Source organism: Scleropages formosus, chromosome 21, assembly GCF_900964775.1.
Source record: "Scleropages formosus chromosome 21, fSclFor1.1, whole genome shotgun sequence".
NCBI lineage: Eukaryota > Metazoa > Chordata > Actinopteri > Osteoglossiformes > Osteoglossidae > Scleropages > Scleropages formosus.
In genome coordinates, this window is record NC_041826.1 from 221,079 (window position 1) to 246,929 (window position 25,851).

Below are 25,851 nucleotides of genomic sequence, written 5' to 3' on the forward strand. Positions count from 1 at the left end.
TTCCCCTGTGTGTCGGTGTTCTAATAAGGTGTTCAAAATGAATGCTGCCTCTGCGTCCTTCTTCGCCCCATCCAAACCCACTGCACTGCGTGCCGCAATATATTAAGTTGCCTACATATAACTTACATATTTATACTGCTGGGTAATATTACCAGACCATTTGAGCAGAACTGCTGTGCTCAAGAGTATTACAACAGTAACCAGGATTCAAATTTGAGACCTTCAGATCGGAATGTAACTGCTCCAACTGCTACCTCATCAGTTACTCTCAGTATATGATAGTATAACCTTATAGAGCAGGTTGTAAGAAAGTATCTCAGGGTGATCCAAGGAGCCAATTTCTACTGATACCATTCTTCTTTCCTCCTGTTTTACTGGCTACATCTCATGGATGATCTTAGATAACATAGTGCATCTCAAGCCCCTGAACCAGACCCTGGTTACCAGCCCCTTGATAAAGAATTAGTTTGTTCACGAATGACAGCTGTCTTATTGTGCTGGGTATACGATTCACCCAGTGGGAAGCACCCAGGGCTAAATAGAACTTCAAAAACACTTCCTATACTATACTTTATACTGTACTGCATCAGTAATTCTCACCCCCAGGAGATGATTGTGAATAAATTTAATTTTTAAAAAAGCTAAATATGTCAAATACTGTTTCATTTGTAAGCAACATGGCCAGTAGGTATACTTATAGCTCTATAATTTTTTCATTATGGTAGCCATTAGTTGACTGTCTTCTTTGTTTGTATCAATTTTCCTTGCTGTATGCCTGTGTTAAAAGTGTTCTGTGTCACTGTGTGAGAAGAGCGCTCTAAAAAATAAAAATAAATAAATAAATAGAATTGGGGGGTACGGTGGCGCAGTGGCACAGTGGGTTGGACCACAGTCCTGCTCTCCGGTGGGTCTGGGGTTTGAGTACCGCTTGGGGTGCCTTGTGGCAGACTGGTGTCCTGTCTTGGGTGTGTCCCCTCCCCCTCTGGCCTTACGCCCTGTGTTACTGGGTAGGCTCTGGTTCCCTGTGACCCCGTATGGGACAAGTGGTTCTGAAAACGTGTGTGTGTGTGTGTGTGTGTAAATAAAATTGCTGCCACTCCATGCAGCAGTAACAGTAAAAATTCAAACCTAGTTAGACCTTGTGTGGCAAGTTGTGAAGCAGAAGGAGCCACATAGTAGGATTCCAAAGTACAGGACAGCAGGTTGTGTCACCAAAACAGGTCTAAACTGATAAACAAAAGAACCCTCTGACCTAAAATGTGCAGTCCCCAAAAATGATTTTCCTCATGTCTCTGGCAGCTTGCTTTAAAGTCTATACAGGTTCCCCCAACTGGTAGAAGCTACCTGTCATGATTCAGTTAGGGCAGGGCAGGTGGTTGGGAGCTGTCTACCATTCAGATCCCCTCTCCTGCCCTCAGCTGCGCTGCCCACCTGCTCACATCAGCGAAAAAAGACAAAAAAAGACCAAGTCTGAATGTCGCCAGTTCAAATATCAGTATGTTTGACATTTCACTTTCAGAAGATTGTATGAAAAGGGGTTCAGTACTGGACAAAGTTTACATTTACATACATTTACATTTATTCCTTTAGCAGACACTTTTGTCCAAAGCGATGTACATCTCAGCAAAAATAAAATTTGTGCATTACGTTAAGAGAAACAGACATGGCTGCAGACGTGTGATTCTTAAGTAAACCTAGTTTGCTACTATCCACTTGATGCTGTCATGGTTGGCCGAGAGAACTGGGATGGCAGGACCCAAGTGCGGAGTCATTCGTCTGGATTCAGGGGATCAGGCAAGTTCTCGGTGTTGGGGACAGGCGAATGGTTGGTCGATCGGCGGTCGGGTTTAGAGTGGGAATCCATAGGCGAGGTCAGGAGACGAAGCAAAGAGTCGGTCGATCGGTGGTTGGCGTTGAAACGAAGATCCACGGATGTGGTCAAGAAATAAAGTGAGGGGTCAAAACCAGGAGAACGTGAACCATAAACTGGAGATGCCTATGAATGAGAAGTCACAAGAAAGGGCAGTTGTCCCTGACGAGATTCCGCAAAGGTATGGGTGCTGAGAAGGGTCTTTTAAAGGGTTGAGCAGTTATTCAGGAACTGAAGTCAGGTGCTGTCAATTGGTTTGTGGGCATGAACGTGACAGATGCACCAATGTTCATCAATCAAGTATATGCATAAAACGCAGCATAAATGAATCCTGATGACCTCCTACCAATTTTCTTTTTTTTTAAGAATAAGGTACACAAACAAACAATCACATACAATGCTGGAGTAGTAGCTGTGTAAAGACCTATCTGGGGAAAATCATGAAGTTACAGTGCATGAACATTTACACCATACATGAGCTGGAGAGACCTTGGGCGACCATGGGTCCGGAAAAGATGAGTTTTCAGACCTTTCTTGAATATAGACACAGATTCAGCAGTTCTGAGTGAGAGGAGAAAGTCATTCCACCACAACGGAGCCAGAACCGAGAACCTCCTTGCTTTATGTTTTGTGCGCAGGACCACCAGGCAAGCAGAAGTAGGCGAGCGAAGGAGTCTGGTTGGCATGTAGCGGATAATCAAGTCTTGTAAATAGCTGGGAGTAGTTTTATTGATGCATTTCTAGACAATAACCAGGGTTGCTGTTGATCTCCAAAATACATTTTATATTTCACATTTATACATTTAGTATTCATCTTTTCTCAAAAATTGCCTACAATTCAGAACATGTGCATCCCACAGCAAAAAGCTTAAAAACATACATATTTTTAAGCAAAGCTTGTTTTTCAGATATTTTGATAATACACACATCCTCATAGCTACCTATCGAAGTGACAGACAAACAAGAAAATTGGTAGACAAAAGGAACTCATGATGAAACACTAACTCATCAAGTGTTCATAAGGAAAATGGAACTAAAAGAGAAATTCTGAGATGCTTTTTGAATGCTAGAATTTACTCCATCTGCCATGAGGGATTACTGTTACTATTGCTATTGCAGCAACACATCTTCGGTAGGGTAAAACCAACCTTTCTCACAAGGGTCTAAACCCAGCTCACGTACCTTATTAGTGGTTGAACTATCCAAGGCTTGCCCTGAGGGACAGATGGAGTAAATTATACCATGCTGGACTCAGAAATGACAAGCTTTCAATTTTGAACCCTATTGTAAAGAGAATGAGTAGGTGGGAAGAAAGAAAAAAAACATAGCTGTCTTGCTGGGCTCGACAAAAAGAAGGTGTAGGTTTCATAGTCCTTTGATGAGCTTTTAGACCATGACAGAGTCTTGAATTTAATGTGGACATCTACAGAAAACCAGGAGAGTCTCAAGGAATGGAGACACGGTTAAATACCTTTTGGTGCAGAATTTTATAACAGTGAATGATTCTTGATAGTAGAGGCCAGCAGACAAGAGGAAGTTCTGACAGTTTAGGGACATAATGTATGGATGAGTGACTCACTGTAAGTAGTGTATCTAGCAGTGAATAAGGTGTGTAGGCTGATAATGCTACACAGGGTTCATTGGAAGTCGGTTTGGAGAAAAGCATCTGCTAAATAAATAAATGTAAATGTATCATTATAGCCCAAAGCAGGAGCTGGTACATTGTGGTGTAACATACTGGTGGGTTCAATGGATGTTGAAGAGAATGTGTTAACATCATGAGAACAATGTTTCTCCACTTTTGATGGTGATGTGCTGAATGGAACAATGTCATTTTTACACTCCTAAATCATTTTCATAAGTGTTAATTGATTCCTGTTTAATTGTTATGAATTAGAGCTTAAGAACTATCTGAAGCTTCCACCAGTATAAGTTAATATGCAGAACTAGTTGATACACCACTGGAGTCAACTGAAGGAAATCAGTTTCTTAATGGAACTGTAAAAGGAATTCTTGATATATTTCATCTACTTTCAGTTGAGCACATAGTTCAACATCATAGAAAGAGAATTTGGGTAAATTCCACAGCAAATACATCCGTCTTCAGTATTGTGCCATTATCAGTATCTGCTTATCTAGTGCAAGGTCCTAGTGGTCCAAACAGATTCCAGAAACATAGGATGTATGGCAGGGTACACTCTGACTCTACTCCGCAGTCATTGAGTCCGTCCTCTGCACTTCTATAACTGTCTGGTTCGGCTCAGCTACGAAGTCAGACATCAGAAGACTGCAGCAGATAGTTCGGACTGCTGGAAGAATCATCGGCACATCCCCCCCAGCTCTCCAAAAACTGTACTCGTCCAGAGTCAGTAAAAGAGCTAGCAAAATCATTCTAGACCCCTCACATCCAGGCCACTTCCTCTTCGAACCCTTGCCATCTGGCCGGCGCTACAGAGCACCGAGCACCAGGACAGCCAGGCATAAGAAAAGTTTCTTTCCTCAGGCCATCTACCTCATGAACACCTAAATCTCTCCCCTAGAGAGTAAACCAATGCAATACATAATGCTATTTATATTTATATTTATAACTATTTATCACATCATATCTCTCACTCACACTCCCTTGCATTTGTATCTAGTGACTATTTTTGTATATTGCGTACTTTATATTTTTAAATATTTTTTATCCCTTGTTCACATACTCTATCTTCTCACCTGTCTTGTCACTGTCATTCTGTCTGTGCTGTGGAAGTTCCTGTCACCAAGACAAATTCCTTGTATGTGCGAACATACTTGGCAATAAAGCTCGTTCTGATTCTGATTCTGATTCTGATTCTGATTCTGAATGGTTTGCCAATCCATCCCACAGCAATCACACATAGACACGTTCATTCACACATGCACAGACTATGGGCAATTCAGAGTTATCTGTTTGTTTAAAACACATGTCTTTGGAGTTGTGGAAGGAAACCCAAACATAGGGAGAGCATAGAAACTCTATACACAATGAAACAGATTCAAACCCACATCACACCCGCACCACTGTGCCACCCTGCTAATGACTGTGTTACAGTGCAGTCACCTCAGTCTATGGTTTCCGCAAACATTTCTGTTCTGTATTTCACAGAGGCTTGATGCAAACAACTCTCTGCCTCCTGCCTCTGGTTACCTGTCCTGATGAAAACACACAGTCATGAGCTTTGTACAAACAGATGTGAGCTTATATGTGAGGCTCATGGTAATGACAGCAGACACTGAAAAAGTCAGAGCTGAAACAAACCACAACCCAGGTTGAAGGCAGATTGAGAAGGTAACAAGGTTCAGCGTAACAACTACCAGCCACCTGATCTCAGAAATATTCTGAGGAACATTAGCAGGAGGTCACATGATCCAGGATTTTCATTTTATACTTACCTCTTCATTCTGACTGTAATTTTCTGGGATTGTGTGATGTTTGAAAACAGACACATCAAAGTATAAATTATCACTGAAAATGTTGAGATAAATTACTGACAACACAGTTTTCACCAAAAAACTATCATGTACTTTTCTGACTTACAGATTTACACTGCACCAGTGTCTTGTTCCTGAGCCATGAATTATTTTTTAAGAAAAACCTTACAGGGGGGTGTGGTGGTGCAGTGGGTTGGACCAGGTCCTGCTCTCCGGTAGGTCTGGGGTTCGAGTCCCACTTGGGGTGCCTTGCAATGGATGGGTGTCCCATCCTGGGGGTGTCCCCTTCACCCTGTGTTCCTGGGTTAGGCTCTGGCTTCCTGCAACCCCATATGGGACAAGCAGTTCAGACTGCGGGCGTGTGAGAAAAATCTTATAACGCTAAATACAGATCAATTGAATTTATCTAAATTTGACAGGAAAATTTTTTGATTCCTTTAAGTTTTCCTGAATGAATGGATGAACAAACAAACACACACATTGTCTGAACCACGTGTCCCATACAGGGTCACAGGGAGCCTAATCCGGCAACACAGGGTGTAGGGCTGGAGGTGGAGGGGATACACCCAGGACGGGACGCCAGTCCGTCGCAAAGCACCCCAAGCGGTACTTGAACCCCACACCCACCGAAAAGCAGGACCCAGTCCAACCCACTGCACCACCGCACCTCCCTGGTGTTCTTATAATAATTAATAGTGTTCTTATAATTAATTTCTTTTATAAACAGAGAAAAGGCTTTGCGTTACTAAATTACACTTATGTACAGTATGTATGACATGTGAAGCTAAAACCTGTAAATAAACAAAATAGAAGAACACACACACACACACACACACACACACACACACACACACACACACACACACACACTTTCGGAACCGCTTGTCCCATACAGGGTTGCGGGGAACCAGAGCCTACCCAGTAACACAGGGCGTAAGGCCAGAGGGGGAGGGGACACACCCAGGATGGGACACCAGTCCATCGCAAGGCACCCCAAGCGGGACTCGAACCCCAGACCCACTGGAGAGCAGGACTGTGGTCCAACCCACTGCGCCACCGCACCCCCGAAATAGAAGAACATATAATTATAAATAAACTCTGAAAGTCAAGGCAGAAAAAGTGTTAAACACGAGGAAGAATTAAAATCCAATGAAATACTGCAGAAATGAAATATATTGAGGAGTGTTTCCAGACAATAGTCGCCCTTCTCCTAAGCCCCCAGGTAGGACCCCTGGTTGGAGCCTGAAAAAGTGAGATGTGGCAGAAAGCTGCTCCTCACGTGCGAAAGAAAAAGGAAAAGCTTACAGCACCTGGTATTCCCAGGCGCTCTCCCAGCCAAGTACTAACCAGGCCCAAAGCTGCGTAGCTTCCGAGATTGAATGAGATCGGGCGTATTCAGGGTGGTATGGCCGTAAAGCGAGTATGAGTACCGTGTGCGCCCCACTTGTAGCTGCACCCCCCCCCGAGAAACGAGCACAAAAAGAGTGCCTGAGCATGCTTCACGCACTTGGGCTTTGGCCATATGAAGCAGAGCACACTTTTGCCTCTCTCTTGTAAAAAACTCATGAGACTGCAATGAAAAGTACTCATGACTTTCAGTATCAGCAATCAACATCATACATTAAAATCACCCAAAAAAACAAAATGAAAAGAAATAGAAGAATATATAATTATAAATAAACTCCAAAAGTCAAGGGAAAACAAAAAAGTGTTAAACATGAGGAAGAATTAAAATCCAATGAAATCTTGCAAAGCTAAACTGCGGGCTGCATAGCGAAGATAGCGTAATTCCAAAACTCCATCGGACCTGGATGCCTACCAGTCACTCTTAGTTGCTTTTCACTCTGCTGTCGCTTCAGTTAAAATCCTAACCCTTCTTCCACCAACAAAATAGTCTTCATCTAAAAAACCACACAGACTCTATGCCATCTTCTCATCCCTTCTGTGTCCCCCGCTACCTCCTCCTCCCTCTTCTGTCTTTGCTGAAAACTTTGCTTTGTTTTTCAGAGTCAAAGTCAAAGCAATCACTGACAATTTCTCAGTATCAACCTGCCCGGTTCGCGCTGGATCTCTCTGCAAAGCTATACTCTTCAAATTCAAGCCGCTCTCCGAATCTGAAATCTCTGACCTCCTGATATTGTGCAGAGCCACCACCTGCTCGCTTGACCCAATCCCATCATCACTCCTACAGAACATCCCCCTGCAACTCTCCATCTTCCTCTCTAAGATCATCAACTCCTCGCTCGCCTCTGGCTGTTTCCCTCTCTCCTCTCCTTCCTATCTAAAACCCTAGAGTGGGCGGCCTGTGATCAACTGTCTGATTTCCTCACCTGAAACCATCTCCTTGATGGTTATCAGTCTGGTTTCAAAGTTAGTCACTCCACTGAGATGGCCCTTCTGGCGGTGTCTGATGCTCTCCAAGCCGCTAGAGCTGCCTCCCTCTCCTTGGTCCTCATCCTCCTTGATCTGTCTGCAGCATTCGACACGGTCAACCACCGGATTGTACTCTCCTCTCTTAATAAGCTTGGAATCAAAGGTGTGGCACTAAGATGGTTTGAGTCCTACCTATCTGACAGATCCTATTAAGTGGTCTGGTGGAGCTCTCGTTCTTCTCCTCTGTTTTTCTCAACTGGTGTCCTGCAGGGCTCGGTATTGGGTCTTCTTCCTTTCTCGATCTACACCTCCTCCCTCGGTCCGGTCATAGCCTCCCATGGATTTAAGTACCACTGCTATGCTGATGATATCCAGCTCTTCCTCTCCTTTCCACCTGGTGCGTCAGACATTTCCGCACACATTCTTGCCTGCCTCTCGGACATCTCTTCATGGATGTCTGATCACCACCTCCAACTCAACATCTCCAAAACAGAGATTCTTTACCTCCCAGCTGGCCTGTACGCCTGTCATGATCTATCGATCAAACTGGACAACTCACTCATTTCGCCTGCCTCTTTGGTTAAGATTCTGGGAGTAACGATTGACTTGAGTCTGTCTTTCTCTCAACACATGAAAGCCACAACCCGGTCCGGCAGATACATCCTGCATAAGATTCCTAGGATCAGGAATGTTGGGGTCAGGGGTAAAAGCCCTCTTACCTCTTTTTCCTTGGGTCCTCATGGGCTCCTAAATTGTCATATCCCTATCAAATATCTCCCATTTCATGACTGTGATTTCTTGAGCAAGCATTACCTGGGCATAGAACCCATTCCATTGTTTTCATAACGTTGCCGTAAGTTGACCCTCACCACATAAGCAAAAATGATCTGCTATGGCTATGGACTGATCCTCATAAGTGAGCATATGTGGTACCGCCCAGTGCTGAGTCGGAAAGTGCATGGCTCTGTTAAACAAGTTTCCTGAACCTCAGAGCCATTTAAATAGGTACCGTTGGCACACAGAGGCATAGCCACACTCTGTTCGGTCATTACGTCCCACTATCCACCTAAGTCTCAGGTTACATTTTCCTGAAAACCTTCATACCCTAGTTCCATTTTCACTTCTTTTAAAACATTCAAATTCATGCCTTTTGTTAATAGCATACTTTGGAATTTCTCTCTTTTCTTTGTCCACTCTTACATTAAGGTGTTTACACTGGTGTCCCCATCCTAGCAAAGTCTCCCATGGCTTGTTCAATTTTCCCAGATACGCCAAAGATTCAGTGGGACAGTACAGTCTTACTGAACTGCCAAAGTGGCAATATTCTCTATTAAAGTCTGCATAATGGTTATAGTCATATGGGTTGGGGATTACCATTACCGTTTTAACAGTGACAGCGCACATATGACAGTCTCTGTTCTGATTTCAATGCTGTATAACGTGCCCACTTGTACCACTCATTGTCCATAGCTTTCGCTCACATTTTCTCTTGTGCACTGTTAGGCTGCTTGCTATTGGGCTGAACCTGTCTGTGTTTGTCATAGGCTTCTGAGTTGCTCGTGTAGTAAATGATACCACAGTAGCATTAATTCCTGTACTTTGTTCATGTCTATGGCCCTGTACTTTCATTTTTTCTGTTAGAGTAGTACAAGAGGTACAAACAGAGGCCTCAGATACCGCAGTATCTGCCTGCTGAGCTCTAGTCAAGTGCTGAGAACTCAGTGGTGGTAAAGTCTCCTGTGCCAACACTGGAGGCAGGACTTGAAGTGCCATCCACAATAGGTAGGCCATCATCACTATCAGGTAGGCGAGCAGGCACCTGTCCTGGGGCTCCCTGATCTTTAACAGAGAGTGGGAATTGTTTTCTCTCCCTGTGTCTGGTGCCGTGTTGCTTTCCGTTGCTCCCCTGGGCCTCATTTCATGGTCCATTGTTGGATGCGCCTCATCCTGGACCACTAGCGTTGCCTTGCTTGAAACTCTGGTGCAGTGGTTCAGATGATACCACATCATGCTCCCTTCTACTTGGACTGCTGTTGGCATTGCCCGGGCCAGTTTGTAGGGATCCTCTCGTCTGGGCTGATACCTCTTCCCCCGAAAGACCCTCAGTACACCTGGTGCCCTGGGATGACCAGGTTGCTTTCTTCCGGAGGCTCCTCTAGCCCCTTCCCTTTTTCCTGTAAGTAGATAGTCTTATGTATAGCAATTGGTTATCTCATATATTCTTTGAGTTCCACTTGCAATTGCTCCAAAGATGGACCTTCATAGGGTCCTTCTTTGTAAATAAGGCACAGGCATGGGTCAACCCATAAGCATTTCATGCGGGGTTAGGTGGGTGTTTCTGTTAGTTTGCATGCGTTAAGACATCAAAGCCAAGGGTAGTGCCTCCACCCAATGCAGTTTTGCACTTGCACAGATTGTATTCAGCTTAGCTTCATGAGTTCCATTTACTCTCTCCACCATTCCTTGCAACTGTGGGTGATATGTACAACCCAACCTCTGCTTAACTCTCAGTTGCTACATCACACCTTTCACAGTTTTTGTATAAATGCAAGATCCATTATCCACACTAATTTCTGAGGGTATACTAAAACACGGTGTAACTTCTTTTGTGAGAAACTTAATCAATGTTTCTGCCCCTTGATCTTTGGATGGTACTGCTTCCACTCAGCTACTAAACCTATCTACTACCACCAACATGTATCTTTTTCCTTGCACTCATTTTATCATGTCCACATAATCTAACACCAGATGCTTAAAAGGTCCTTCCGGTACTGGGATGCGTCCTATGGGCATAGTGATTGCCTTCTTTACATTATTTTGTGTAGAAATTTCACACTTTGCCAATGCATCATTTAACATAGCTTGCAGCTATAGGGACCAGTAGCTTTGTTTTTTGATTTTACATATTACCTCCCCCCTTGCACAATGGTGAAGACTATGCACATCTGTAATTAGAATGGACAACAGGGACACTGGGACCACAAGGTCACCAGTGTGAGAGTGCCATAGTCACCCCTTTCTGTGCCCTGGTAGAATGCTCGTAAGGGACTGCTTTGTCTTGTATTCTGGCTATATCCTCAGATGTGCAGGCAGGCTGTACTGCACCCACAGGAGCTAGAACAGGAATGTTGCAATTGGAGGCTGCCTTAGCTGTCTCATCAGCCGCATTATTGCCTTTGATAACAAAGTCGTTTCCTTTCGTATGGGCCTGACACTTAACAATAGCTAGTTGTCTCGGCATCATCATAGCTTCAGTAAGAGCAATGATTTTTGGTAGATGCTGTATCGAGGAACCATCTGTTTTCTTAAAACCTCGTTGTTTCCATACTGCACCGACAAATGACAGCCCCGTGGGGATAAGCTGAATCAGTGTATACACTGGCAGTCTTTCCTGCTGCCAACATACACGCCGCTGTCAGTGCCTAAAGTTTGGCCAGCTGAGCTGAGCAGGGCTGTGAACAACTGCCTGCAACCACTGTGATAAACTGTGCTGTTTGTCTCACCACTGCGTACGTGGCATGATTGCCTTGGTGATCCTTGTAACATGAACCATCCACAACATAGGTCACCTTAGCGTTAATTGTAGGAGTAGAAAGCAGATCAGGTCTCAATGCCTCCGCCACGCATTTGTGAGGCTTTCCTTCAAACTGGAAAGGAGCAAGATCTGCTGGGTTAACACTGAGGCATCTTAATTGTTACATCAGAGTAGGTCAAGAGACAGAAGTATTGGAGACATCTTGCAGGCGTTAACACAGACTTTCCCTGCTCCAACAGTTCTACAATCTTATGGTGAGTAAATATTTGAACTGAGTACCCCATAGTTATAAAGAATGCTTTTTCGTAGGCATAAGTAGCGGCCAAGCCCTAATAACAGGGCAGCCATCCTTGTGCGACGTTGTCGAGCTTAGCGCTACAATACGCTATTGGCTGCTTCCTTTAACCACTGCAACTTACCTGCATGAGGACAGCAGAGGCAAACATGCTGCACTGGTTGGAAATATATAGTATAGTACAGAAGCGTTAGTATGCCACTAAGGGTTGAGGATGGAAGAGACTTGGAGAGGTTAGGAGAAGGAGCTCACCATGTGCACTGAAGAGAACAATAGAACTACTTCCTACTTCCTGTCAGAGAGGAAGCATAAAAGCCCTGGTAATAGGAAAAATATACAAGAAACCACCAGCAGATGGCACCACCTCACATTTTGCTTATTAAGAACATGAAAAACAATATAAAGTTAAATATGCATTTACATTTACTCATTTAGCAAATGCTTTTGTCCAAAGCGACATACAACTCAGGAAAAGTACAATTAATGCATTACATCAAGAGAAAGAGACATAGCTGCAGGCATGTGACTCAAATAAACCCAGTTTGATACCCACCACTTGCAGCAACGAGGTTCATCATTAAAGTAGGTGCGTAAAAACACAGGATAGACAAATCCTGATATCCTCCTACCAATGTTTTAAAAATAAAATACACACGCAAGCAAAACAATGTCAGAGTAGTGGCTGAATTAAAGGCTTTATCTGGTGATGCTCATGAAGATACAGTGCATGAACATTTACACCATACATGAGCTGGAGAGGTCTTGGGCAAAATGGGTCCAGAAAAGGTGGGTTTTCAGAGCCTTTTTGAATGTAGACAGAGTTTCCGCAGTTCTGAGTGAAAGGGGAAGGTTGTTCCACCACAAGGGGGCCAGAACTGAGAACCTCCGTGCTTTACCTTTTGTGCGCGGGACCACCAAGCAAGCAGAATTAGACAAGCAAGGGGGTATACAGTAGCTGGGCTGTAGCGGTTGATCAAAACCCGCAAATAGCTGGGAGCAGTTCTATTGATGCATTTGTAGACAATAACCAGGGTCCTGAATTAGATTTGGGCAGCTATAGGAAGCAGGGAGAGAAATGAGTAGAGGAGATACGTGGGAATGCTTTGGCAAATCAAACATGACTCGTTCAGCAGCGTTTTGTAGAAGCTGCAGAGGTTTGATGGCAGAAGCAGGAAGGCCGCACGGGAGAGAGCTGCAATTGTCCAGACGGGAAGTCACCATGGCCTGGACAAGTAGTTGGGCAGAATCAGATGTGAGGTAGGGAGGCATCCTACGAATATTATACAGAATGTATCTGCAGAAGTGGGTTATGGCTTTGATATGTCGAGAGAAAGACAGACTTGCATCAATCATTACTCCCAGACTCTTAGCCAAGGAGGTAGGCAAGATGAATGAGTTGTCCAACTTGATCAATAAATCGTGACACAAAGACGGGACAGCTGGGAGGTAAAGAATCTCTGTTTTGTAGAGATTGAGTTGGAGGTGGTGATCATACATCTACGAAGAGATGTCTGACAGGCAGGCAGCAATGCGTGCGGAGATGTCTGATGCACCAGGCGGAAAGGAGAGGAAGAGCTGAGTGTCATCAGCATAGCACTGGTATTTGAATCCATGGGAGGCTATGACCGGACCAAGGGAGGTGGTATAGATCGACAAAAGAAGAGGACCCAATACTGAGCCCTGCAGGACACTGGTTAAGAGAGGCAGGGAAGAAAAATGAGCGCTCCACCAGACCACTTGATCTGTCAGATAGGTAGGACTCAAACCATCTTAGTGCCACACCTTTGAGCCCAAGCTGGTTAAGGGAGGAGAGAAGAATCCAGTGGTTGACTGTATCAAATGCTGCAAACAGGTCGAGGAGGATGAGGACCGAGGAGAGGGAGGCGGCTCTAGTGGCTTGGAAAGCATTAGACACCACAAGGAGGGCCGTCTCAGTGGTGTGACCAACTTTGAAACTTGACTGATAACCATCGAGGAGATGGTTTCGGGTGAGGAAATCAGACAGCTGATCACAGGCTGCCTGCTCTAGGATTTTCGACAGGAAGGAGAGGAGAGAGACCGGTCTGTAATTTTCAATCAGATTGGGATCCAGGGAGGGTTTTTTTTTCAACAGAGGCGAAATTAGAGCAGTTTTGAAGGCAGCTGGGAAACAGCCAGAAGCGAGCGAGGAGTTGATGATCTTAGAGATGAAGATGGAGAGTTGCAGGGGGATGTTCTGTAGGAGTGACGATGGGACTGGGTCAAGCGAGCAGGTGGTGGCTCTGCGCATATTATGAGGTCAGAGATTTCTGATTTGGAGAGCGGCTTGAATTCGGAGAGGATAGCTTTGCATGGAGGTCTAGCACGAACCTGGCAGGTTGATGCTGAGAACTTGTCAGTGATTGCTTTGACTTTGTCTCTGAAAAACAAAGCAAAGTCATCAGCAATGAGAGAAGAGGGAGGAGGAGGTGGCAGGGGACTCAGAAGGGATGAGAAGGTTACAAAGAGTCTGTGTGGTTTTTTATTTGCAGGCTGTATTTTTTTGTGGAAGAAGGGGATTTTAGCTGAGGAGACAGCAGAGTGAAAAGCAGCTAAGAGCGACTGGTAGGCAATCAGGTCCGATGCTTGACATTTGCTCAAACTTTAAACTAAGGTGGTCGTAACTAATTTACCAGTAACTCACTGTAACAGCTATACTTAACCCTATTCCTGTCCTTAACCTTAACAAAACTCTGTCCCTATCCCTGTTCCTATCCCTAACCCATATCCCTATTTCTAAACATGATCCTAACCCTAACCCTTTGCTTATCCTTATCCCTTTCTTTATTCTCCCTACCAAATCTGGTAACCCTATCCCTATCTCTGTCTCCAACTCTAACCCTATCCCGAAACCAAACCATATTATAACCCTGACCCTAACCCCAACCCAAGCAGTATGCCTATAAAGAACCCCAGTTGATGTTTAAAATTTGTCTTTCTTTGTGAATACTTTTTACCTATTTTGTCATATTACCGTAATAGTGTACGGTTACTAAAAGGGGGCTTTTATTTTGACACAGTCTCATTTTCCCAAGAGCCCTGCATTTAGAATTTTCCAATTAGTTTGTTGAGGTTGGTGCGCACATATAAACAATTAGAGCATCTAGAGTGAGGCAGAGCAAGGAGTTGAACACCGCTAGCTGAGATGGCGTCTTTCGAAAGAATGGAGTCCCTGGTCAATGTACATTCCATCCTGAATGTATCATTTGATGGCACACCAGTGTGTTGTGTATCATGTAATATGTATTGCTTAGTTGCACCTGCCAACATTCTCGACCATTTCATTTGCTTGAAATCCGTGACAGATAATAACCTGGTGCTGAAGGTCCGTGATTTAGAAGAGCGCATTAAGAATTTGATTCCTATCCGAGAAACGGAGAGTTGGTTGGACTCGGTGTGTCCCGATGCCTCCGTAGTGTCGAACTCGGAGTCGACACTTACAGGCCCCAGTACAGCTAATGAGAAGCTGGGTACCCCAGAGAATGCTCATGGCAACTGGGCTACTGTTTGCAGTAAGTCGAATAAAGCAAAGCTGAAGACACGGGTTCCTGGTTCGGGTTCTCCCGTCAAAACCCAAAATAGATATTCAACTCTAAGCAGTTCACATTGTCACGTTCTCCGCATCTGGCACCTCTGTGACACCTGCCGTTCCCTGATGGGAACGACTATAAAGAGGGAAGCCGAGGAAGCCCAGACGCGGAACCTTGTTTTGCCTCCTTGTTTCCCTGCGAACTGTATTACCGAGAGACCCATTCCGACTTCGACCCTTTGCCTGTTTCTTCCTGACCACGTTCTTTGCCTAGCCCTTTCTACGACGTTTGCTGATCGCCTGACCCTCGCCTGCCCCTCGACTACGATTATGGATTCTGATTCGGCTTCCGTGCACGTCGATCCGAACACTCTGCACTTGAGTCCGTCCGGGCTACGCGCAACCGTGACACACATAATAATTATTATATTAATAATAATAATGTGCTTATTTTGGGGGATTTGGCTATCCAAAATGTTAAGGTTCAGGGGCCTAAGAATTGAAATGTAAATGTAAACGTAAAGTGTTTCCCACACACACGTGTGTCCGACATGGAGGCTCCTGTCAGTTCTCTGGCCAATAATGCTTTGTTGACTATGATGGTGCATGTTGGTGGTAATGATATTTGTTTTCAACAGTCTGAGGTATTAAAGAGCCACTTTATTTCTATGTGTAACAAGGTCAGAAGGAAATGTCATAATTTAATAGTGTCTAGTCCTTTACCTAGACTCTTCATGGGGGACATAGTGTACAGTAGACTGCTGTCTTTTAACAGGTGGTTAGAGATGTGGTTCCGCTCCAATCGTACATCATTTGTTAGCAACTGGGTTGATTTCTGGGAAAGGCCCAGGTTTTTCACGCATGATGGTGTATACCTCACCTGGAAGAGTTCATTTGTTCTATCCCAGAACTTGGCCTGCAAGCTGCAGGACTGACTCATCCGTGGGGCATCTCTTTTAGCAGCTGTGTGTATTGATGGGGGGGGGGGGGGGGGCGCGGTGGCGCAGTGGCGCAGTGGGTTGGACCGGGTCCTGCTCTCAAGTGGGTCTGGGGTTCGAGTCCCGCTTGGGGTACCTTGCGACGGACTGGCGTCCCGTCTTGGGTGTGTCCCCTCTCCCTTCGGCCCTATGCCCTGTGTTGCTGGGTAGGCTCCGGTTCCCCGCGACCCCGTATGGGACAAGCGGTTCAGAAAGTGTGTGTGTGTCTGTCTGTCTGTGTCTGTGTGTGTCTTGTTCTGATACCAGTAGTCATTTCTCACATGATGGGGCTTCTTGTGCTTTGTCCAGTGTGGGCCTAAAAACTTTAAATAAAAGCGTTAAGTGCAGCCAAAACCTATAAACTATTATAAGGCTACAGCGTTTAACTAGACTTAGTGATAGGAGCGCTTGCACCAGAAACTTAAAATACATTAAAACAAAATTTTCAACTTACCACCGAGGCCAAACTGTAATATAAAATGTTTTCTGTTAAATATTCGTTCACTAACAAGTAAAGCTGTCCTTGTAAACGACTTAATATTAAGTTACAAGTCCGATCTATTCTTTCTTACCGAAACCTGGCTCGGTGAGTCTGATAAGATTCCTCTAATAGAAGGCGCTCCGGACGGATATGATTATTTCCATAAATCTCGTTCTGTACATCGTGGAGGTGGAGTCGGCCTTCTTTTCAATAACAGATTACAAATAACACCGAGAAATTGTGATAATATCACCTCATTTGAAGTTCTATAATTAGATTTCAACTCAAAACCCAATATAAGTATATTCCTTATCTACCGTCCACCTGGACCATACTCCTCTTTTCTCAAGGAATTTGGTAACTTTATAACCGATTTAGTCATTAATCATGACAGAATTATCCTGATGGGTGATTTCAATATTGACATAAACGTGTCGTCGGATACTCTCGCTAATAGTTTTACGTCTCTCTTAAACTCAGTCGGTTTTACCCAAGTTGTTACCGGTCTTACTCATTCCCGTAACCATACGCTCGATCTCATCATAACCTACGGCGTAGATGTTCATCATGTTAATATTATTCCTTTGAACGAGGCTATTTCTGATCATCATTTATTAACCTTTGATCTATACCTGCCCATGCCGTCTGACAATAGTGAGACCAAAATCGTGCGGCATATTGATTAAAATAGTACTGCTAAATTTGTTGATCATATTAGAAGCTCAGATTTTGGAATGAGCGTAGATGTTGATCAGTTATCTTTAGGTTATAATTCGGTGGTAAAATTCGCCCTAGACTCTGCAGCTCCACCAAAAACTAAACTTATTCGAACTGTAAGAAACTCGCCGTGGTTCAACGAATCAACTCGTGCAATAAAGTTAGAATGTCGTAAATTAGAGCGTAAATGGCGTTCAACTAAACTAAACGTTTATGTAACCTGGTCCGCTTGTCTAAAAAAATATAAAAAAGCACTTTTTCATGCTAGACTCGAATACTGCGCAAAGGTAATTGATGAAAATGACAAGAACCCTTGCTTCCTGTTAATACCATCGCTTACTTACCTGGTAAACACAAAGATAAACAATGTATTTCTGCTACCATTACTAATGATGAATTTATGTCGATATTCAATAATCAATTAGAGAATATCCACAAATCTATAGTGCCTTCTAGTTCGGTTTTAGCGAGCATAAGCGCTCTTGATGATGATAATATTAGTTGTCCGCACCACCTCAGTAGCTTTGACATAATAACTGTAGAGGAAATTACCGCTCTAATTCGCTCTATGAAAGGTACTACCTGTTCTTTAGACCCGATCCCCACTAAATTACTGAAAGCTGCAGTTTCTGTGCTTGTAGAACCTATTGATAACATTGTTAATACGTCGTTACTTAAGTTAATGGCTGTGTTCCAAAAGCTTTTAAAATCGCTGTTATTAGACCCCTACTAAATAAATCAGATCTGGACTGTAATAACCCATGTAATTATAGACCGATCTCCAATCTACCGCTTTTATCCAAAAGTCTAGAAAAAAAATCATAGCTTCCCAAATTGTAAAATATCTTAATTATCATAATATATTTGAAAAATTCCAGTCTGGTTTCCGCACTGCACACAGCACTGAAACAGCACTTACACGTGTTGTTAATGATATTCTCATTTCTTCTGATGCTGGTCAGATCTCTATTCTTATGTTACCAGACTTGAGTTCTGCATTTGATACTGTAGACCATAGGATCCTACTGAGTAGACATGGAAACCTGGTTGGACTAAGAGGTACCGTTTTGAAGTGGTTTGAATCGTATTTAGCTAACCATGGACAATTTGTATTGAAATCTGGTGGTGTTTTCTGTGCTGGTGTATTGTTCAGAGTTTCAAAATCTACATAAAATTTAATTTGGCAGAGAGCTGTTGCTGTTGCAGGCTTGTGGTGGGGGCTTATAATCCGTAATGATCTGGTTTCCCTGCCCCAGACTGTTTGTCTATGTTGTCATTAAAGGGTCTATTTGTCCTTTGCGTGTACCGGCTTTCCTGATGCCACAGGACAGATTGGTCCTGGCTGTTCTTAGAACTGTTTGGTCCCCTGATCTGAAGGCAGCATCCCGGGTTCTCAGCAGTGTGCGGCCCTCCCCTGTCAGCCATGGCTACTGGTTAGCCGGCATGGTGATGTTCTTGGTGACAGTGACACCACTGATGCATTTCCTGATGTAGGCAGTCACTGACTCGGCGTACTCTTGAATGTCTACGTGAACATATTCCAGTCGGTGGTGTCGAAGCAGCCCTGTAGTGCAACTGTGGCTCCATCAAGTCACACTTTGATCTGCTTCAAATCTGGTCTGGCAGCTTTCACCCAAGATCTGTATGCAGGCAAGATGCAGAACAGAAATGTGGTCAGAGAAGTCCTGGTGGGGGAGGGGGTGGCTTTGTATGCGTTCTTAATGTTTGTATAAATAGAGTCCAGTGTATTGTTCCCTCCTGTGGGAAAGTCAACGTGTTGGTGAAGCTTAGGCAGCACCGTCTTTAAGTTGGCGTGATTGAAGTCCCCAGCAAAAACAAAAAATCCATCAGGGTAGGCTGAACATGAAGAGAAGCAGCTAAGAGCTTAGCATGAGAAGGAATCTAGAATGAGTGCAGTAGAAGGGAATTCTGTAAGTGAATGTGAGAAAATAGGAAAAATTGGGTGGAAGCTAGTTGTAGGAGGCCAAGTAGAATTTGAGGCAGATGTGCAAAATCAGGACAGGGCAGGGCAGACTGGCAGGTGCCTCAGGGTTAGAGCATAGGGCTAGCAGGATGGCAGGTGTCTCAAGGTCAAAACACAGAGCCAGTGAATCCATGGGGAGGGCCAGATCATGGCTACTGGGACTGCCCAGAGAATCCTAAATGGGGGATCAACTGCCAGTGATAACAACGGAAGCTGATCAAGAACCAATGGTGCAGGTTCGAGTAGAAGGAAAGGTAACACCTATGTTGGTGGACACCGGAGCAACTTACACATGTGTAAGTCCAAGTTTCACCTCACATCTCCCCCTGTCTGAAAAATTTGCTAAAACACCAGGATTCTCGGGTCAAGTGCAGCTAATCCCAATGACTGCTCCAGTTCACCTAACTCCTAAAGCCTTACCAATTTTGGTGTCAGATCAAACTCCATCAGTTTATTAGGAAGCAATGCATTTCGTAAATTGAAGTTGCAAATATGGTCCTCTCCCTAGGCAGTCTGTCACGCCCCCCGCTCCCATGCAACCAGAGACACCTGCAGCTGATCAAGAAACAGGACAACGGATCGCGGAACCTACTGTTCAGCGTACCATGGCCACTGCATATAACCCAGTTCTCCTTGACTCCCTCCGTGGTCCCTGTTCCTTTGTTTGTCTGCCTCCGTGTCATTGTCTCCCCGGTTTTCTGACTCTCTGCTTGTTTCCAGATTACATCTTTAGGATCTTCCCTTCAACCACATTTGTTCCTTGCTGACCCTTTGCCTGTTTTTTGGACCACGAGATTGCCCTGTTGAATAAACACTTGAGCACCTGTAAATGGGTCCGTCGCCTCTCTCCATGGAGAAACCATGACAGAGTCTATATTGAAAAAAGCAGAAACCATGTGTCCAATAAACAAAGTGCAAAGAGTTAATGTTTATTGGTTGGGAGAAAGAAGTAGTGCAGGAGAATGTAGAAAAATGGGTAAGGTTTATCTTAGCGCAGATACCAAAAGCTCAGCAACCACATTCAGAATATCACTGTAGAATGATGTTTGATCCACAGCATGATGCAGGAATAGAACAGAGATGGCAGAAAGCAACTAAGGGACAGATAGTACCTCTCAGCTCACAACATATAATAATAGGCAAACAGGGAGCTGCTATGCCGATGGAAATAAAATCATTAGAGTCTAAGTGATATGGCATGACAGAATCAGTACCTCATGTGACATTGCTAGTAAATGACAGATATGAATCAAAAGATATAGGCCCTATGATGAAGAAAGCAAAAGACGTTGCGTGAGAACCGACTCAGCATCCCTTAATCCTCCACGCCTCTGACAAAGCCAGGATTAAGATACTCTATACAGCCTTCATGTCTGCTACCCCAAAAAAAGTGATGTTGAGCACTAAGAATAAGTTACAATGCCCTGTGAATAAAACTCAACAGGAAACACTGAAGCAGCAAATGCTTTTACAAGTACCATCCCAACTATGGTCTAAACATGATACTGATGTAGGTCTTGTGAAAACAGCTAGTCCAGTGCAGTTAAAATTAAAAGCAAATGTTGTTCTGCTCCAAAAGGCACAATATCCTCTCAAATCAGAAGTTGAGGAAGGGGTGGCTAAGAGTATAGCTGGGCTACTGGAAGTTGGAGTGTTGATAGAAACCCACAGCTGGTGCAACACCCCCATCCTCCTGATGATCAAAGCAGACAGATCTAAGTGGCAATTGGTGCATGACTTGCGAGCAGTAAATAACGTGGTCCAAGACTGGCCAACGGAAGTACCTAACCCGTACACTCTGTTGACAAATGTGCCTCCTAATGCCAAATACTTTGCTGTAATTGATCTGTGTTCAGCCTTTTTTACCATTCCCTTGGCAGAAGAATCTTGTTATTTGTTCGCCTTTACGTACAGGGGAAAACAATATACATACACTAGAATGCCTCAGGGTTTTAAACATTCACCACATGAGTTTCATCAGATACTAATACAAAACCTAAACAGTTTTGATATTGGCAGTATGCTAATTCAATGCGTAGATGGTTTGATCATCTGCTCCTCTTTGATAGGAGAGTGTCATCAAGATTCAATAACAGTACTGAAAAGATCAGCAGAAGGATACAAAGCCTCATAGGCCAAATTACAGTACTGCCAACCGCAAGTGGAATACTTAGGAAGAATTATAGCTCATGGTACTACATCCATTACACCCTCCCAGCTTGAAGGAATCAGCAAGGCCCGGCAGCGTCAGACAGTAGGTCAGATGATGACGTTTTTAGGCATGACAAAGTTTAGTTCTGACTGGATAGAAGACTATGCCGTTAAGACAGCCTCTCTAAGGGGAATCTTGAAAGATGCAGGACGACAATCTCTAACAGCTCTTCTTAAATGGACAAGTGATGCGTTAGTGGCATTTGATACAATAAAGCAGGAGCTCCTGATTATACTAAAACTTTTCTATTGTATATTTCCAACCAGTGCAGCATGTTTGCCTCTGCTACCCTCATGCAGGGAACTTGCAGTGGTAAAAGGAAGCAGCCCATAGCGTATTGTAGCGCTAAGCTCGACAACGTCGCACAAGGATGGCCGCCCTGGTATTAGGTCCTGGCCACTGTTTATTATGCCTATGAAAAAGCATCCTCCATAACCATGGGGTACCCAGTTCAAATATTTACTCACAATAAGATTATAGAACTGTTGGAGCAAGGAAAGTTTGTGTTAATGCCTGCAAGATGTCTCCAATACTTCTGTCTATTGGCCTACCCTGACGTAACAATTAAGAGATGCATCAATGTTAACCCAGCAGATCTTGTTCCTTTCCAATTTGAAGGAAAGCCTCACGAATGCATGGCGGAGGCCTTGGCTCATACAAAGTTGAGACCTTATCTACTTTCTACTCCTCTAATTAACGCTGAGATGACCTATTTTGTGGATTGTTCCTGTTACGAGGATTACCGAGGCGGTCATTCCGGGCACACAGTGGTTAGACAAACAGCAGACACAAAGTTTATCACAGTGGTTGCAGGCAGTTGTCCACAGCCCTGCTCAGCTCAGTTAGCCAAACTTTAGGCACTGACAACGGCGTGTAAGTTGGCAGCAGGAAAGAATGCCAATGTACACACTGATTCAGCTTATCCCCACGGGGCTGTCATTTGTCGATGTAGTATGGAAACAATGAGGTTTTATGAAAACAGATGTTTCCCCGATACAGCATCTACCAAAAATCATTGCTCTTACTGAAGCTATGATGATGCCGAGACAACTAGCTATTGTTAAGTGTCAGGCCCATAGGAAAGGAAACGACTTTGTTATCAAAGGCAATAATGCAGCTGATGAGGCAGCTAAGGCAGCCTCCAATTGCAACATTCCTGTTCTAGCTCCTGTGGTTGCAGTACAGCCTGCCTCCACATTTGAGGATATAGCCAGAATACAAGACAAAGCAGGCCCATATGAGCACTTTACCTGGGCACAGAAAGGGGTGACCAAAGATGCGGCCGGTCTATGGCGCTCCCACACTGGTGACCTTGTGGTCCCAGTGTCCATGTTGTCCATTCTAATTATAGATGCGCATGGTCTTCACCATTGTGCAAGGGAGGGAGGGAGGCAATACGTAAAATCAAAAAATAAAGCTACTGGTCCCCATACCTGCAAGCTATGGTAGATGATGTGTTGGCGAAGTATGAAATTTGTACACAAAATAATGTAAAGAAGGGAACTACTATGTCCATAGGACACATCCCAGTACCAGAAGGACCTTTTAAGCATCTGGTGATAGATTATGTGGACATGATAAAGCAAGAGCAAGGAAACAGATAGATAGATAGATAGATAGATAGATAGATAGATAGATAGATAGATAGATAGATCCCACAAGGGAAATTATTAGATGTTGGTGGTAGTAGATAGCTTTAGTAGGTGGGTGGAAGCAGTACCATCCCAAGATCAAGGGGCAGAAACATTGATTAAGTTTCTCACAAGAGAAGTTATACTGCGTTTTGGTATACCGTCAGAAATTAGTGTGGATAATGGATCTGCATTTATACAAAAAACTGTGAAAGGTGTGATGCAGCAACTGAGAATTAAGCAGAGGCTGCATTGTGCATATTACTCACAGTCGCAAGGAATGGTGGTGAGAGTAAATGGAACTCATAAAGCTAAGCTGAATAAACTCTGTGCAAGTGCTAAACTGAATTGGGTGGAGGCACTACCCTTGGCTTTGATGTCTTGTTGCATGCAAACTGACAGAAACACCCACCTAACCCCACATGAAATGCTTATGGGTTGACCCATGCCTGTGCCTTATTTACAAGGACCCTATAAAGGTCCATCTTTGGAGCGAATGCAAGTGGAATTCAAAGAATATATGCGATAACTAACTGCTATACATAAGACTATCTACTTACAGGAAAAAGGGAAGGAGCCAAAGGAGCCTCCGGAAGTAAGCAACCTGGTCATCCAGAGGACCAGGTGTACTGAGGGTCTTTCGGAGGAAGTGGAACAAGCCCAGATGAGAGGGTCCCTACAAAGTGGTCTGGGTGACGCCAACAGCAGTCCAGGTGGAAGGGAGCACAATGTGGTATCATCTGAACCACTGCATCAGAGTTCCAACCAAGGCAACTTGACTAGAGCTCAGCACCAGGAGACTGTGGTATCTAAGGCCTCTGTTTGTACCTCTTGTGCTACTCCAACAGAAGAAATGAAAGTACAGGGCCATAGACATGAACAAAGTACAGGAATTAATGCTACTATGGTATCATCTCCTATACGAGCAACTCAGAAGCCTATGACAAAGCACAGACAGGTTCAGCCCAATAGCAAGCAGCCTAACAGCGCATAAAAGAAAATGTGGGCGAAAGCTATGGACAATGAGTGGTACAAGTGGGCACATTATACAGCATTGAAATCAGAACAGGGAGACTGTCGTATGTGCGCCGTCACCGTTAAAAACAGTAATGGTAGTCCCCAACCCATATGACTATAACCATTACGTAGACTTTAAAAGAGAATATTGCCACTTTGGCAGTTCAGTAAGACAGTACTGTCCCGCTGAATGTTTGGCGTATCTGGAAAACTTGAACAACCTATGGGGATGCCAGTGTAAACACCTTAACGTGAGAGTGGACAAAGAAAAGACAGAAATACCAAAGTATGCTATTAAAAAAAAGGCATGGATTTGAATGTTTTAAAAGAAGTGAAAATGACACTAGGGCAGGAAGGTTTTCAGGAAAAAGCAAAGTAACCTGGGACACAGGTGGATGGTGGGATATAATGATCGAATAGAGTGTGCCTATGCCTCCGTGTGCCAACGGTACCTGTTTAAATTGCTTTGAGGTTCAGGAAACTTGCTTTAACAGAGCCATGCACTTTCCGACTCAGCGCTAGGCGGTGCCACATATACTCAATTAAATTCAATTCAATTTATTTTTATAGAGCACTCTTCTCACGCAGTGACACAGAACGCTTTAACACAGGCATAAGGCAAGAAAAAATAGATACAAACAAAGAAGACAGTTGAATAATGGCTGCCATAATAAAGTACTTTTATAGAGCTATAAGTATGCCTACTGGCCACTGGGGAAAGGAACAAAAACTCCCAACTGAAGGCTGAAGGAGAAAAAAACCTCTGGGGGTCCAAGGGCCAGTGGTTGCTCACCCCTCCTCGGCATTCTAGAAAGTAACAGTTTGTAAGCCAGTGTAACAAGTAATAATGATATTGTTGCTAAATGGCCTCTTGGATCCCCAGCTCAGCATGAAACGTCTTGTTTGTCTTGGCAGTTGGACATCATCCTCAGTCAGCCTGGGATTCGTCTGTCACCACTGGCTGACCTCCTCAGGTCTTATGTTGCGAGGTAGTGCTCAACGAGAAGAAAGAACAGAGTTAGTAATTTGTTACTTAAATTTAAAATGCATTTTTATAAAGGTGATAAAAAACAACCAAGGCAGGTGGAATTACATTATGAGGTGGAATGCCTGAGTGAAAATGTAAGTCTTTAGTTGGGATTTGAAAACAGGAACAGACGGGACATTTCTGACAGTAACTGGTAGACTATTCCACAGTTTAGGTGCTCTGTAACTAAAGGCGTGACCTCCTACTGAGGTCTTATTGATCACAGGTAGTTTAAGGTAACCTGCATCTAATGAACGGAGATATCGTCCTGGGATATAAAAATTAATGATCTCACAAAGGTAAGCCGGAGCAATGCCATGTACTGCCTTATAGGTCAAAAGTAGGATTTTATAATCAACTCTATAAGCGACCGGGAGCCAATGCAGCGATTTAAGTACAGGTGTTATATGGTCAAACTTCCTACTTCTAGTAACAATTCTCGCAGCAGAATTTTGTGCCAACTGTAGCCTGGATACAGTCTGGTACAGACAACCCGACAATAAAGCATTACAGTAATCCAGCCTGCTGGAAACAACAGGATGAACCAGTTTCTCAGAATCCCGCCTACATAGGAATCGCCGCATTTTAGCTATGCTTCTTGACTGAAGGGAGCACGACTTAGTCAAGGCGTTTAGATGAGATAGAAATGACAGCTTTCCATCCAGCAGGACACCCAAATCCTTGACACAATCCGCACGCTTGAAGCTAATACCATTTGTTGTAAAGAGTGGT

At 43.9% G+C, this 25,851-nt stretch overlaps 1 pseudogene; it reads right to left on the minus strand.

Moving 5' to 3' along the window:
• Positions 1-6,621: 6,621 nt before the first annotated feature.
• On the minus strand, positions 6,622-6,740 carry LOC114909303 (uncharacterized; annotated as a pseudogene).
• Between the last annotated feature and the right edge of the window lie 19,111 nt (positions 6,741-25,851).